At 39.4% G+C, this 16,416-nt stretch overlaps 1 protein-coding gene across 1 annotated transcript in view; it reads left to right on the top strand.

The window, feature by feature from the left end:
- LOC140141164 (uncharacterized) overlaps positions 1-16,416 on the top strand; it is a 32,726-nt gene that overhangs the window by 13,620 nt on the left and 2,690 nt on the right. The window lies entirely within an intron of this gene.

The raw sequence follows: 16,416 nt of genomic DNA, 5'->3' as shown, positions 1-16,416 counted from the left end.
GAGAATGTCTTTCTGATATCAAATAATTTTGATTTTTGAAATTCGCAATTTAATACACATTTTATGGCAAATCATTAAAATTGATATTTTTGATATTTAACAGTACTCAAAGTAAACTTTATAAATCTGATGATTTATACTTAAAGAGTATGTAGGTGGGATGAAAAGCCGACGATCAATTGAAAATTTTGACCTTTCGTATTGAAGATATGGAATTTTTTTTCCAAAACACCAAAAAAAATTAGGTCGTTTTGGGAAAAAAATCCATATCTTCAATATAAAATGTCAAAATTTTCAATTGACCGTCGGCTTTTCCTCCCACTTGAAACTTGATTCTGAGTTTAGCGTCCCCCGCCCGCGTTATGAATTTTGTGCCGCGTTTGAGATGTAAAATCTGAAAATAATTCATTATTGTGCAAAATTGCTACTAAACCAGCAAGAAAATTTGTTCTGAAAATTTTTAAAACCTCTTTCTTTTGTATTTTAAGCCTTCAAAAACTATTAGAAGAATTCATCTAAATATTTGAGCATTGAAAATATACCAATCTTTGACCCTTGCTCTATCCAATTATTTCAATTATACCTTTGGGATACCAGGGTGGACTAGATTTGAACCGAACCTGACCAAATGTTTTCACCAGCAGTGGCATAGATTTCTTTTTGACATTAGGGGGGGGGGGGCAGGGGATGGGGTTGGAAAATTTTCTTAGCATGCAAATGTTTTTGGCATATTGAAGCTAAATTGGTGAAATATGGTACAAAAGTGGAATAAAGGTTTTTAGGTTAAAATGGCCAAATATGAGGTTAATTTCATCAGAAACTCACATACAGGCTTCAACATTGGGGGGATGATTGTATGGACCATCCCCTAGCAGAATATTGGGGGGATTTATCCCCCCATCCCCCGGGATCTATGCCTATGTTCACCAGATGGATTTATGTTATAAATAATTTAAACTAGAAGATACTATTGAAAGCCATGTATATTTTAAACAAATTGGTGACGATAATAATTATTTCATAATGTTCTGCATGATTTTGTTATTATTATATAAATGAGTCACCCCCCCCCCCCCCCCATTTCCCTCCATCCTCAAATGTATACGGAGAGGTCAGTGGAAATCGGAGACTTGATTTAAAGTTTGGAAAAACAAAAAGCAAGATATATTTTTATGAATGTTATATGTGTTACTGACATTATATTGGGACCCAAGATACCCAAATAGAATGAACAGAAGCGCATAAGGATTGTATTGAGAAAAAGGCCGTTTATTATGAACTAGCGGGATGCCCGCGCTACGCGCGGGCCCCCGCTAGCTGAGTAAACGGGAGCGGTCACTAAGACGGGAAGAATCACTTAACAGGAGACATAATACCATGGCGATTGATACCATGCCAAATAGCTATCGTTCCCCGCATCCTTCCCCATTGAAACGCCAAGATAAAGTGAGTGAAGACCAAGAAGAATATATATGAATTAGAAAATAAAATTACAAGTCTGTTAAATGTTGCTTTATTTGTTAATTTGAATGCTAATGAAAGTCTTTCTACATGTTATTTTCTATTTCCATGGGCTAAGTCCATTTCCATCATTTCTTAAGCAAAGTTAAGCAAACAGTATTGATACGCAACCGCGTCTTGCCATTTTGCACCATGCGCGCGATTTTCATCACCACCCACCCCACATCAACCGCGATTTTCATCATCATCAGAGGAGTTAGCACATAAACGGATTGATAAATTATATACGGGAATAATTAAATGATATCACATGCACGGGATTGGGTGTTATACATAAATGTAAAATTAAAGTAAATGGGAGTGACCAGTAACACACGGGTAATCACTAAACAGAAATATATAGGGAAACATGAAACAAAAGTGAACCTTTAAACATGTCAATTCTTGGAAAATAAAACACGGCGAAACTAAAACATGCACAACATTAGACGATATCTATTAATATTATGTGATTCGGTTTATTTCATTTGTAATATTTTTTAGCGAATATCAAAAGTTTGTTCAGATGACAGTCAGTGCTCATGTAAATTACATTTCTTGTTATGTAGTTGGATGTGAAGATCACAATTATAATCAGATGGCAGTCAGGGCTTCTGTGTAAACTACATTTCTTGTAGTGTCATTGGATGTGAAGATCACAAGATTTTTGCTGATCCTGTACGGGAACACCCTGTAAAATTGTCCGTGAGTGAAACACGGTGTTTCTAGGTTGAGACCTGCTGTAGCTAGAGTTTGGCCTTGAGATTTAGTGATAGTCATTGCGAAACAAAGTTTCATAGGAAATTGCACCCTCCGCAATCGAAATGGTAGCCCAGTATCTGTTGGGCACAGGGGTACTCGGGGGATAAATACTGTGGTGCATTTGTATGGCCCCCTTGCTACAGCACATTGGATGACATTGGGTGAGAGGTTTGTGACGGTACATCTAGTTCCATTGCATACACGTGGAGGATCTAGAGACCGGAGAATAATAATTGGTGCACCCTTTTTGAGCTGAAGAACATGTGGTGGCATACCCGGAGGTTCAATAGAATTCAAGTATTCTGTCGGATAGATTACAGCATCACTGGGATCCATTATTGAGTCAATAGATTTGTATATGGTCGCATTTCCTGGGATGTTCACCAGTAGTTGGTTGTTTATGTATCCCACACTGTCATTTTTTGGAGCCAGAATAGCACGTTCACAAAGCCAGGTGGTATCTAGGTATCGGTGATAGAGGTCTGGGAAAACTTTGTTTTTCAACTCCTCAATGGAATGAGCAATCGTGGCCAATTCAGTGGGTATTTGTATCCAATCACTTCCATGGTCTGCTGTAGTTGGTATGTTGCCATTGCCAACATCAAGTAGGAGTGATGCAAAGCTTGCAGCATTGTTGTCCCCATGAACATGTGCACGCATGTTGGTTTGCAAGTGGAAGGTATGAATAGAGGGCCACAAATATGACTTCTTGAGGCAGGCACGTATATCATTGGCCCGTGTCCCACCTCTAACGACTGGGAGCTGCTGACGAAAATCTCCTCCTAGAATCACTGTTATGCCACCCATGGGTTGGTTGATGCCTCTGATGTCTCGTGTGGTTCTATCAAGAGCCTCAAGGGAAGCCTTATGAAGCATTGTAGCTTCATCAATTATAATTGCTTTTGTGTTGCATAGCAGTGTAGCCAACGCAGTCCCCTTCCTGATGGCACAGGTGGGTGTGTCCATGAGGTGGGCATTGAGTGGAATTTTGAACATACTGTGGGCTGTTCTACCACCAGTGAGGTTGGTAGCGGCGATACCTGATGATGCTGTGGCTAGAGCAATTTTTGTTTGAGACTCCTGGTGCATCAATGAAGAAGAGTTTCCCACAGTTATCATCAATTGCGGATAGAATTGAGGAGAAGATTGTTCTCTGTTCTGGAGTGAGCTTGGATGCATTTTCCTCTGCGAAGGCGGCCATCTGTCGTATATTGTAAGTGGTCTCCCTAATGATGACTCTTGGAATATGAGTATCTCTCATGACATCTGTAGGTTTTGGAAGTCCAAATTCTATCGATGGTTTGCCTGTTAAGGACTGGATAAGTTCATCTAACTCCAGCAGTGCTCTGTCATAGCTATTACTGTAGCGCAAGTTTGCATCGGAAGTGGCTTGTTGCTCCTGGAATAAGAAGTCTTCTGCCAAAGCATCACGATGTGCTTCCCAAAAGACATTTGGGTCCGCAATCTCACAGGATGTGATAATGATAGCAAAGAGTGAGCGTAGAGCTTTAGGTGATTTGAAGGCCGTAGCTTCTTCCATGCATAGATGCCAGCTTCTGTCATCTTCTAGTAGACCACGACGATTGCACGATTCTCGGTAAGTAGGAAGAATCTCACCAGCAAAGGATCGGAGGTCTTCAAATGATGTAGGGCCTCGGATCTCATGTAATAAGAGTCTAAGGTAATAACATTCCTGTTGCTTTGGGTTAATCATGTACACTCGTCCAATGGCATCAGATTGTTTAATACCGAGATGGCCTTCTACTTCAGTGCCGTTCTTCCTTCTGACCCACGTCTTATTTGGTTGCCAAGTATAGTACTTTGGAACATCAACATAAAGAAGAGAGGCAGCAAATTCATCTGTTTTGCACAGAATGAAAAACGCTGTCAAAGTGGTTCTTGGTGGATCTGCTACACGGTCAAGGGCATTTCGTGGGGTGAAGTAGACACGCTGTCCATTTTCAAGATGACAGGCGAGGGCAGTGACAGATGGATATCGTTCGTGGATTGAAAATCCAATATTCTCCAGCAAGCTTCCGAGGAGCTGACATATCGGCCTTCTTGGTACATGGTGATCTCATTCGTGTTGTTTTCCTGAATGTGTTGAAGTGCAAATGCTGCAGCATCATTTCCTTTATGCACATACTTAAGCACATATTTGATGGACTTCACAGACATACAGAGCTCAACATTAGCATGAGCTTGAATGGATCGAAGCAAGTACTTATTGTGGGGAACCACCCATTCGTTGCCTATTGTAACATCCTGCCAAGCGTTACGAATGCGCATTCTCATTGTGAGCTGATGTCCATCATCATCTGGAGATCTTCTTCTATACTTTGGATAACCATCATCCCCTAGCTCAGTAGTGAATTGATATGGTTTCGGAAAGCCTTTTGTACACTTGCCGTCTCGCATGCAGGGTGAATTGGGATTGAATACACCACAAGGTCCATGTATCATATGTGATTTCACAAGTTGAAATAGGTCAGGGTCTTCATTGACGTCTGGGATTTCTGCGCTTATGACGGAATCAATATCTTGTAGGCGCATTTTGTAGTCAGGCGACATCCACAAAAGACAGTGAAGGTGAGGGAGACCTCTCTTTTGCCACTCAATACTGTACAACCTAGTACGAACAGTGCCGAAGATTTTCTCCTTGTTGATGATTTGAAGTAGAGATTTGGTTTTCTGTCGAAAAACCCGAGCAACTATGTCAGGTCGGTCACTTGCCTGTTGACCTTCAAAGACCGAAGAAGAAATTTCATGCCATTTTGGATTTGTTGTGACTGTTAGGAAGATGTCTGGTCTTCCAAATTCACGGACGTAGGCCATTGCGTCTTGAGCCCGTTCGTGCATGTAACGGGGTCCTCCTGTAAACGTAGCTGGTAGAATAATATGTTGACCTATTGCTCGAGGATCAGCATCCGTTTCTAAAATAGAATCTCTTAGATGTGCATAGCTATCGGCCCTCATTTCCTTCTGATGTAGGCGTAGGTACAGAAGTCTCTGTGTTTCAATTTTGACATACTGGTCGACACAGTACTGCTGAAATAGCCTTTGAGCACGGTGGAGATGATTTAGCTGATTATCACGAATCATGAGTCTAAATGAATAATACATCATGGGCGACATTTGTTTGTTTGTTGATTCTCCTGTTACTGGGTTCTGAAGTTTCAGTGCCAGGTTCCATCCGTCTGTGCCTGCTGGAAAGAGTAAAGGATATTGGAGCGGATCATATGACCTGTGGGACTCTAATATTTGTTGTAATTCTCCACTCGTGTGTTGGAGGACAATATCGCGTTTATTTCCCAGTGATGTATTACTCACTACGGCAGCTATGTCATCACTTGAAGCTGGAGCATTGTAGCGACGCTCATGTTGACCTTGTGGTCTGTTTTCTGCCGATATGGCAACAGAAACTTCTGCAATTTGACCATGCTCACCGCTTTCGATCCGCTCTTTCGCTGTTTTAAAAGTGGCGATGTAGCTGTTATGCTGATGCAACATGTCTTGTAGTAATTGCAGTGTTCTTCGTTGCAGATTGTTGTGAAGTCCTAAGCGAGCTTGTATTTGTTTTTCTGTATTGTCGATGAAATAAATTTGAAGATACCTGTGTTGTTGATCTGAGAGAGGGCAGAGACTGCCTATCCGGTGATGTATCTGTCCGTGGATTCGAATGGATGGATTCCATCCACGCATTACAACCTCCTTGGCGCCAAACGATGTCATGGCAAAAGAACAATTGTATTGTCGAAGGAGTGTACGAATATTTTTGTTGTCTGTGCTTGATGAATTTAGCATTGTCAGTAAGGGCTCTGGTGGATGGGGCAATGGGGGCAGGCTGACTTTGCCACCTGAACAACACATGCCGGGCGTTTCCCCTTTGAATTTCAGTGCACCACAGTTGGTACATTTCAAATTCATGTTACCAATGTCTATGAGATTGTTGAAATTGCGTGGATGATAATTCCGGGCAAGAGGCTGAGGAGCACGAAGAGATGAACCACTATCTGTTGAACTTGAAGCATCCGCCTCGGTTGTTATCTGTAAACAATTTAAAAACGAAACGAAATTTAAACGAATTGTATTGTACAAAAATGAACGTCAGATAGTTCAATGACAATATGTTTCCGATCAATGTAGGCCTCTACAAATAAATCGGAGCTTTTTCAGAGCTGAAAGTCAAAGCACCTCGGAGCCTGCTCGCGAACAAGGTTTAGTGATCTTCCTTTGTTTGCAGTGCCACCTTTTTAGGTCTAGGCCTAAAACTTTATGGCGGGATTTATGAGTAGACTTTTTTCCTTTCAACATGTTCAATATGATAATTCTTTTTCAATTGCCAACTCCATGACCACCATATAGCATGATCAGATCACATATAAATTAACAGGGGCTGTAAAATAAATACTGCATTTGAAAAGAAAGACAAATGTCGGATAAAAACTATACTAATGGAAACCCATAGTTACGTAAAAATAAATTTTAAAAAACCCTTATGCCCATTTAACATGTTTAATGAACGCATAATCACAGAGTTGTATTTGTTTTAAAGTACTTACATCTACAGCTTCATAACGTTTGGCCCTCGTGGTCTTCATTCTTTTTGCGTGGTTTCTTGCTTCTTTCCAGTTTGTTGTTGTACTACCTATGAGTCGTCTTTTCTTTGTCATGTTAACAAAACTAAATCACGATTTATAGGCCTAGAATAAATAATGAAATTTTTTCACTGACTCCAGTAGGCCTACTCTCCACACAGGCACTATAATAATACTATCACCACTCTACCAGACCACTGTTTCCTACGTTACCTTAGTGATGACGCAAAGACGATTTCAATTCGCGTCGTAGCCTTAATCTCTTGGATGCCAACATCGGTGCAGTGGCGGAAAATGTGGCGCGTAGCTCTGCGTAGGCGCGAAAAGCTCATAAGATCCTTATTAAATTACGCGATGTTGTCCATCCGCTACATAGCCTGAATCATTTCTTATCCACCTCAGAGTTGGCAGAAAACGGGGCAATGTTGCTCTGCGTATTGTTTTTGAATGGAAATATTATTACGCGGTTCACACTGTCCTTATTACCCACAATGCCACTGCGATCGATTTTGCATAGCAACACGACAGTTTTTTATGTTATTCTCTTAGTTACCCCCAAATTTTGCAAAAACGAACGTCCGATGGAAAAATGGCAATATATACCCGATCAATATATCCGATGGAAAAATGGCAATATATACCCGATCAATATACCACTAAATCAAAGCCGAAAGTCTAGGCAATTCGGAGAACACTCGCGCACAAGATGGGCAATCTTCCTTTTATTACTTTTGATGAAGGCATGGCATGGAAAGTCTTACAAATATGTACGGTATTCCCTAGGCCATCCATTTAATGCCATGAATTAGTAGGACTACACTTAACCAGTTTATACTCTTATTTCCACATCTGTTATTTTTATGTGTGGCTTTAAACAAATAGCTCTCCAGTCTCCGTGTGGACATGACTACTTTTAAACTTAATAAAGGGAAAGGGGTATCCCTGTCCCAATTGGTTTAGGATATGGAATTTCTTCAAACTTGCCCAACACCGTGCCCTTTATGCATCCAGGTAAAAACGAGGACATTTTTAGCGTATATTATGTGAATAATTCGGCACAATTAGCAGCTTAGCAGGTACATGTATATGAATTGTATGCGATCCCTCATCATGTAAACAGCAAAATATTCGAAAGTATCAGTGGCGTAACTGTGCATTTATTCCACTTATGTCACCGTTTTAGCTTCAATATATGATGCAATTTTATTCGATTCCCGTCGAAAAAAGTCAATGTTTTCACTGCAAAAACAAGTGTTTATATTTAAACACCATATTGTGTTTATCAGAGCAACACTTAATAAACACATAATTCATGTTAATGGTCTAACACTAATGTTAATGGTTCTAACACTAACGTTCATAAATTAACACTTGGTGTTATATTACAAACATTAGTGTAATATAACACCAAGTGTTAATTTATGAACATTAGTGTTAGACCATTAACATGAATTATGTGTTTATTAAGTGTTGCTCTGATAAACACAATATGGTGTTTAAATATAAACACTTGTTTTTGCAGTGTTTCATGTAGCTTCAATATGCCAACATTTTTCGCGCTGGATTCACTATACTCCAAGACACTTTTTTCAACTCATCCCTCCCATGTCAAAAAGAAATCTACGCCACTGTTCCGGGGACACATTCCAATCAGATCCCAAGACTCCTCAGACCCCCCCCCCCCCGTGTCGCCCATTATAAATTTGTAAGGGCCGATTCTTTAGTATAAAGTCATAGTTCATTGAATTTACAACCGCATGACAAAACAGGCGAAATCAGTAACTTTTTGAACAAGATTTGCAATTTAAAGAGAATTGGCCATTGCTCATTCATATATATCTAGTGTGGCCAATATAAGTGTGCTCTTTCATTTAATAACATAAAATTTGAAAAATATTGTAAGGAACACTTGCGGTTTTGACTTTTAAAACCTACATTTTGGTCAAAACATGTGCTTGGATAGTTTTCAACAGATTTACCACATTCGCATTGCTATAACATTGAATTGCGTTATCTGTTGACCTAATGTAAAAAAAGTATTTTTAGGGGGAAGTGTTAGCTTTCGTTCGATATAGGCCTAAAACAAATTCTGATGAAGGGAACACTTGAGGTTTGGGCAAAAATCAATCACAGATATCTATTTTCCACTAGATCTCACACAGCTATTATGATGCTATGCAGACAAGTTTTTTTCCAAGTGTATGGATACTTTTTGGCGCAGTAGTACACTGTATGCGCTACATACAGTAAGCCAAAGAATTAAGGTACCAGTTATGTTCACCCCTATATACCCCAAACAAGGACAAATATGCCAAATTAAAACAAGCAGCCACTTATGTCACGCCAGAGTGGACAAAACCTAAAAAAACCATTGAGGAAAAAAAAACACATTGAGAAAGAAAAACTCCACCGAGAAAAAAAAATCACATCGAGAAAGAAAAAAACTCCAACGAGAAAAATAAGCACACTGAGAAAAAAAACTCCACCGAGAAAAAAGAAAAAGACATTGAGAAAGAAAATAACCCCACTGGGAAAAAGCGCACTGAGAAAGAAAAAAAAACACTCTTCAAGAATAAAAAATAGCATCGCAAAATAAGAAAAAAATCATCGAGAAGATAACAAAATCTATAAAAATACACATTGAGATAAAAACAAACGACATCGAGGAAAAAAAATCACCGAGAATTAAAAAAAAAACCGCATCGAGAAATATCCTCTTCCGCTGCCGAAAAATAAAACACCTGGCTGTGGAGAAGACTAATTTATTTATTTATATTTATTCATTTAGTTAGAGGCTGTGCAATAATTATGATATGCAGATATGCAAATATTACCCCCGGACTTTGACGTACAACGTACAATTTTAATTAATTAATTTTACACGGGGGGTGTACAAATAAATAGTTATGCGCTCTAGGGAGAATAAAATAATTAAACGGGGGGGCACCTAAACGGGGAACATGTAATATTTAAAATGAATAAATAAATAAATAAATAAATAAATAAATAAATAAATAAATAAATAAATAAATAAATAAATAAATAAATAAATAAATAGTTAAGTTTGTGCAGTGGTGAGCTAGCTGTGCGATAATTATGAGTCCGGGGTCACATTTGCCCGACCATCAATTTCTTCCCCCCCCTCACATTTCCCTCCCATGACTTATAATTTCTGCACAGCCCCTAAATAAATAAATAAATAAACAGGGGGCATAAATGAATAAATATATAAATAAATAAATTAGTCTCCTCTGCATATCATAATAATAAATAAATAAATCGAGAAATAGTCTCCTCTGCAGCCGTACCCACCCCCCCAACAAACACCTGGCTGCGGAAGAGACTATTTCTCGATGCGTTTTTGGTTTTTTTAATTCTCGGTGAGGTTTTTTTTTAAACTCTCGGTTAGGTTTTTTTTTCCTCGATGTCGTTTTTTTTTCTCAATGGTTTTTTTTTTTTTTTTTTTAGGTTTTGTCCACTATGGCACGGCAAAGAGAAAAATATCCTATTAGATCTCGATGAGGTTTTTTTTATTTTGCGAAGATATTTTTTTTATTTTTGAAGAGTGTTTCTTTCTTTCTTTCTTAGTGCGCTGGTTTTTTTTCCACGGTGGAGTTTTTTTTCTTTCTCAATGTCTTTTTTTCTCGATGGAGTTTTTTCTTTCTCAGTGTGCTCTTTTTTTCTCGGTGGAGTTATTTTCTTTTTCGATGTGATTTTTTTTCTCGGTGGAGTTTTTTTTTCTTTCTCAATGTGTTTTTTTTTCCTCAATGTTTTTTTAAATGTTTTGTCCACTCTGGCGTGCCATAGCCACTACCTGTACTCTTTTTAGGAATGATTTAAGACCTCATTTGTTGAAATCGGTTGAGAATTAAAGAAACGGTGATCCAAAACCTAAGAAAGAAACGAAATCAAAAGTTGCAATTTTATGTTCTAATCAATGAAAGCACGACGTTGGTTTTAACGTGCTAATCGATGGAAGCACGGTGCTAGTTCTCTTGTTCGAGAATGCTTTGTGTACAAATCAATAGGGCATGCGATGGAGCAAACTGCAACTTTCAAATTGGCATCTTCCTTGGGTTTTTGGATGTTGTGCCTTTATTTCTTGAACGACTTCAACGAATGAGGTCATGCATTAGGAAATGAATTTGGAGAAAACCTTCTAACAATAACATAACTATGCTGAGCCATCAGCATGGGTGGCTCACGCTCCAGTAATTTCAGATGATTGAGCTCAGTAATACATCAAATAATGTCTTCCAATTCATGAAAACAAAATAGATAATCAGCTTATCGGATTAAAAGCTTAGAGGGAAGGTTTTGCTGCTCAGCGAGTGTTTATAATTATCATCAGGTTTTCTCCAAATTCATTCTCTAATGAAATTCAAGCTATTTAGGAGTGTTCAGAAATACTTTGGTGGGGGGGGCTGGTAAAAGGGAGGGGGGGGCCAAAAAGTTTTGGACCTTAAAAGAGGGGGGGACCAAAAGTTTCAGGTGGTAGGAAAGGGGGGGGGCCAAAAAGTTTTCCGCTTTAAAACCCAAAATTGAGAACCCAAAATTGAGACCCTCTATATCACTTTTAACATTGGCTAGTTGGGTTTTCAGTGCTTTTGTTTGAAAATAATTATAGCACTTATTAATTTTAAAATTAATATAACATTTAAGATGATCAGCAACATGCAACATCTGGGTTGGTCTAAGAAATACTGGCACTTTTTATCATAGAATTTTATATCTGTTCAAAGTAGGCTACAAACATGATTATGTACAAATCTGATCAAAATACAACTAAATCAAGAAAATATTGCAAATAAATTGGATTTTTTTGCACGTAAACTACACACTTCAGTTTACTATTTCTCATTGCAAAATTATTTTGTACACATAGGCCCATGGGTAGATTTACCACAGGGCAGAGTGGGCACAGCCCCAGGTGCCACGGTCTTTGGGGACAAAACTGATACCTGTGTACATTTGCGTGACCAAATTAATCTCATATTTGACCATTTTAGCTTTTTGCATAAATTAGTTCCAATTTTAACAATATTTGACCATTCAAGCTTCAATATGGCCAAATTTTTACGCGGTTCGCACGCATTTGTACTATCATAATAGCCACAGATCCAAATTATGCTGATGTGCCTATGAACCTCAAAAAAATCCTCTATTTCATTTATCCCTGTAAAATCAGATAAACACTCTGATTTGGGACAAATCTAAATTAAGTATTTATAAAATGAACATTTCCTTGTGCTTGTATTTCATGCGCAATTGTCCCACCGGGAATGTTTCAAACATTTGCCTCCCTCAATGGCATGTGACCCAGATACCACACCACTGGAAACAACACTAGGCCTATTAAGTATAATGTTTGTTATACGATAATGGGGGGTCAAAAAAGTTTTCGAGCAAAAAATTGGAAGAAGACCAGCCCCCCCTACCAAAGTATTAATGAACACTCCCTTAAATAAAAGATGCAGCTATTCAGTATCGAAGTTACGTAATGTTACTATGCCAACGGGATCACGCGCCAGAGTAATGAACTACGATCGAAACAATCACCACACAAAGTATATGGTACTCGTAGGATATCAAAATAGCGTGATCCGGTAACCAAGAGAATTACGTAACCACTTCGATGCTGAATTGGCTGCTGGTTCCAATTCAGTATCGAAGTTACGTAATGTTACTATGTCAACGGGATCACGCGCTAGAGTAATGAACCACGATCGAAATGATCACCACATAAAGTATATGGCACTCGAAGGCATACCAAAGTAGCGTGATCCGGTAACCAAGAGAATTACGTAACCACTTCGATGCTGAATTAGCGTTGTTGCGGCTCCCGTATGCATATGTACCGTAGATATTGATGAATAGACTTACGGTTAAAAGTCAATCAGCTGTAAAATTTGAAGTAGATTCACGTGCGTGACGCACCACGAATACAGGCTGATATCAATCAATAAATCCCACCGTTAAGTCTTTATAAATGTGACCCTGAAAGTTGTGCCTCATACATCAATAGAGGCCCTGCATGAAATTATCGATTGGCTCCAAACAAAGGATTTGAGCCGGTGTCCTTCACTGTAGTTATGGCGGAGTGCAGTCCATTCAATCAAATGTTGTCATCAACCTATTTGATCGTAGTCATGGTAGTGCAGGGTTATGTGTGTGAGTGAACTGTCACGGTAGATTGCAATCATGCTTTTGTTGAATGCATTTGAGTAGTCCGCCATATTTACGGGATGATACGTCACATGCTAGGCCTCTATTATAGAGCTGGGTGGGTGCTGTCCACTATATCTGTCAGATTTCAAGGAGCGTGTTTATAGTGGTGTACGGTATTTATACGGTATCCTTTTACGCATATGGGATTAGAATGGAATGTGACTTATCCGTTATCTCGGCTGTTTATAGTGGCAACCAATAGCGCTATTCTGAATACGAGGTGGTTGAACTCTGCGTGTTCGAGGTCACCGCAATGCAATGTGGGAGGCACAAATATTTTCACAGTTTCAAATAGTTTGCCGTCGCAACGATACCTGCCTATTTTTTAAACATTATTGCTACAGTACTGTACCATATTTGTAGGTGATGTGTTATTACAGTGATAAATTTGAGCTGGGAGAGTTATACAACCCTGCTCCACTTCCTTGAATAACGGTATCGTTAATCCCTGTCTGTTTATAGTGGCCGTATACGGAATGAATATACTGCAATATCCATCGATATCGAAGGATATCAATTCCGTATAATATGTGCGGCAAGTAGCGCTATTGGTCTGTTTATAGTGGCGACCAATAACGTATAAGATATACTTATACTCTAAATACCGGATAATCTGGCTCACTATAAACACGCTCAAGGTTTGATAGACACTCATGGTGTTTGAATTGGTCAAGCGTCCTCATTGCTCATAATAATTATTTTATTGATGGAATCGGGGCAAGTTTTTTTTTAAATATAAAATAGGGTCTTTTGATAATAGTGATGAAATTGGGAACATCATCTAAATCTAATTCCACCCTTTTCCCCCTTCTCTCATCTCCGGCCGGGGCTTTCCCTCCCCCGCTCGCGATTATTTTTTCGTACATCATATTTGAAAATTATTTCCGTTTTTGATAATCAAACACGGAATAAAGCAAAACTCTGAAAAATCAACTGATTTTACCACATGCGTTATATATATAGCAAATATATAGGCCTAATTATGATGTACGAAAAAATAATCGCCCCGCTCCTATCCTGTCCTCGATTTCTTTTCTTCGCCTTTCCTCTCCCCTCCTCTCATCTCCACAGATGTCCGCATTTTTCTCAAATGTTCCTCAAAGCTTAAGTTTTTGGGTAGGCCTACACACTGTCAGTCCAAACCACTGTCAGTCCGAATTTTTAGGGTTTGTAACCCTAACCCTAACACTAACGCTAAACCTAACCCTAAACCTAACTCTAACCCGGACCATAAAAATTCGGACTGACGGTGGTTTGGTCAGCCCCCCGCCAAATGGGTTGATCTCCCTCCTGAAATTCACTTTGCCCTCTGCGGACTCTGCCATTGTAGTTGGTAACTTCAGTCAAAGGCGGTCAGCCTCCCCCCTCAGCCTAGAGGAAAAGAGGGTGTATGTGTGTGTTTCATGGAGTTGTGTGTGGAGAGAGAAGAAAGGGAGGGTGGGGTGAGAAAGGGACCGGGAGATGAGGGACAGGCGAAGAGGGGAAGGAAAAATTGGATAGCGGCACCACTTTCACCAAAAGACCCTTGAAGTTTTATTAACTGAACTAATAATATCGAGTTGGTTCAAATAGTGATAATAATAATTATTATTATGAGAGAGGGGGCGCCTGGCCACTTCCAATGACAGTATAATAAGCCCTCTGCTGAATTCTATTTAAAAAAGATAAATTAATGAGCAAATCTTTGTTAAAGAAGCCAAGTTATAAATCAACTCACATAATCTCTTCGGTTTTCGTTTGGTACAATACACAAACAGAAATTGAGTTAAAATAGTGATTATAATATTACATGTATTATGATGAGCGTTTGACCACTTAAAAGATAACTAACCCTACATAGTATATCTATCGGTATTTGGCAGCATGCTTAATTGTATTTAAAAAGATAAATTGATGTACAAATCTTGTTTAAAGAAGCCAAGTTATAAATCAACTCACATAAACCCACAATAAAGAACCAGAAATTGAGATAAAAAAGACCTTTTGCTCCAATTTTGCGCAAAATGGGTTGATTCACCACCCTGAAATTCAGTTAGACACTTTAGGTAAAGGTTTACACCCAGTCGCCTTTGGAACAGCGGTTTTATTCAATAAAAGTCAATCAATCGTCGCGATAACGTAGCGACTGAGTTTAAACCTTTACCTAAGGTGAGTAACCTCTTCCGTAACAAACAATGAAGATAATTAGCATAACAAGCGGCTTTGCGCTCTCTAATCCCTTAACAATGAAGGAACGGAGTAGTCATGGTTCCGGTCATATCCTTTATCCAGAACAATCAAATGTACGGTATCTAACAAAGGAGAATTAGCATATTAACAAAGGATGTACCTAGTAGCCATGGTACCCGTGATACATAACAATGAAGGTACCGAGTAGTCATGGTTCCGGTCATATCCTTTATCCAGAACAATCAAACGTACGGTAACTAACAAAGGAGAATTAGCATACTAACAAAGGAGGCACATAGTAGCCATGGTACCCGTGATACATAACAATGAAGGCACGGAGTAGTCATGGTTCCGGTCATATCCTTTATTCAGAACAATCAAACGTACGGTAACTAACAAAGGAGAATTAGCATACTAACAAAGGAGGACCTTAGCGGTCATTCACCTAATCCCATAGAAGTGGGTGTGTTTACATGTTCGTTTAATTTCGAAAGTAACTTGCGAGTGTGTCCACACAAGACGTTGGCCTACTTGTAAGTTCACTCCCGGGAGAGGAGAGAGTGGAGGTGAGAGGGAATGAGAGAGACGGGGTGGGTGGGTTGGGGCCACGTGTGGGAGAGAGAAGAAAGGAGAGAGAGCAGATAAGGAAAGGGGATGGACTGGGAGAGGAGGAAGAGTTAATGTTACGGGAGGGAAGGGGACTCTAGCATTGTACTTGGTATAACTTCAATCAAGGCGATCAGCCCCCCACACACACACACACCCCCCACACCTAGAGGGAAAGGGGGTGTGTGTGTGTGTGGGGGGGGGGTGAGAGGGAGGAGAGAGACGGGGTGGGTGGGTTGGGGCCATATGTGGGAGAGAGAGAAGAAAGGGAGAGAGAGAGCATTATGATGAGAGAGATAGAGAGGGCGCCTGACCACCCCAAAGGCCAGTATAATCAGCCCTATATCATCCCTTCGGTTTTTATTTAGTACAATAGAAATTGTGGTTAAAAAAAATACTTAATTTAAACAAATACATATAGGCGGCGCCGCGGGGGGGGGGGGGGGCATGGGAGAAAATTAGTTGATTTAGCCCTCTCCCTATGCCCCCGAAAAAAATCCTGGCCCGCCATTGTTTATGACATAGTACACAAAAAATTATGCAAATGTAAACT

This window comes from Amphiura filiformis, chromosome 19 (genome assembly GCF_039555335.1).
Source record: "Amphiura filiformis chromosome 19, Afil_fr2py, whole genome shotgun sequence".
Taxonomy (NCBI): Eukaryota; Metazoa; Echinodermata; class Ophiuroidea; order Amphilepidida; family Amphiuridae; genus Amphiura; species Amphiura filiformis.
This window is presented reverse-complemented; position numbering and strand designations above follow the sequence as displayed.